This window comes from Colobus angolensis, unplaced genomic scaffold, assembly GCF_000951035.1.
Source record: "Colobus angolensis palliatus isolate OR3802 unplaced genomic scaffold, Cang.pa_1.0 Scaffold269, whole genome shotgun sequence".
Taxonomy (NCBI): domain Eukaryota; kingdom Metazoa; phylum Chordata; class Mammalia; order Primates; family Cercopithecidae; genus Colobus; species Colobus angolensis.
Genome location: NW_012115921.1, coordinates 702,149 through 702,712, shown reverse-complemented (window position 1 = coordinate 702,712; position 564 = coordinate 702,149). Strand labels below are relative to the sequence as shown.

At 42.7% G+C, this 564-nt stretch overlaps 1 protein-coding gene across 1 annotated transcript in view; it reads left to right on the top strand.

The window, feature by feature from the left end:
* The window catches only part of DENND5A (DENN/MADD domain containing 5A), a 152,471-nt gene that overhangs the window by 127,877 nt on the left and 24,030 nt on the right, over window positions 1-564 (top strand). The gene's annotated exons all lie outside the window — the stretch shown is intronic.

Below are 564 nucleotides of genomic sequence, written 5' to 3'. Positions count from 1 at the left end.
GGGAGGCGGAGCTTGCAGTGAGCTGAGATCCGGCCACTGCACTCCAGCTTGGGCGACAGAGCGAGACTCCATCTCAAAAAAAAAAAAAAACCTGTGATTATCATTATGCAGTGTGTGTTTTCTTGGTTATGATCTTACAATAAGCAGTTGAAAATTTTTATGTAAAATAAATTACCTCCTCAATTTTTGTCCCCTTGACAGTTATTTCAGGTATATTTCTAAGTTGTATGTATGCTCGAAGATTTGTTTAGTAGGGTCATTTAAGCAGTGGGAATCAGAGAATGTCAGTGGTGAGCATGACTGAAGGGTTTATTTATTTCTTTCATAAATGCAAAAACTGAATACAGAGTGATGAAATCACTGGCCAGGAGTCATAAAGATTGCTGTGTTCTTATCCTTTTCTTAACTAAATTTTTTTTTTTGAGACAGAGTCTCGCTCTGTCGCCCAGGCTGGAGTGTAGTGGCGCGATCTCGGCTTGCTGCAAGCTCCACCTCCTTGGTTGACGCCATTCTCCTGCTTCAGCCTCCTAAGTAGCTGGGACCACAGGCACCTGCTACCATGCC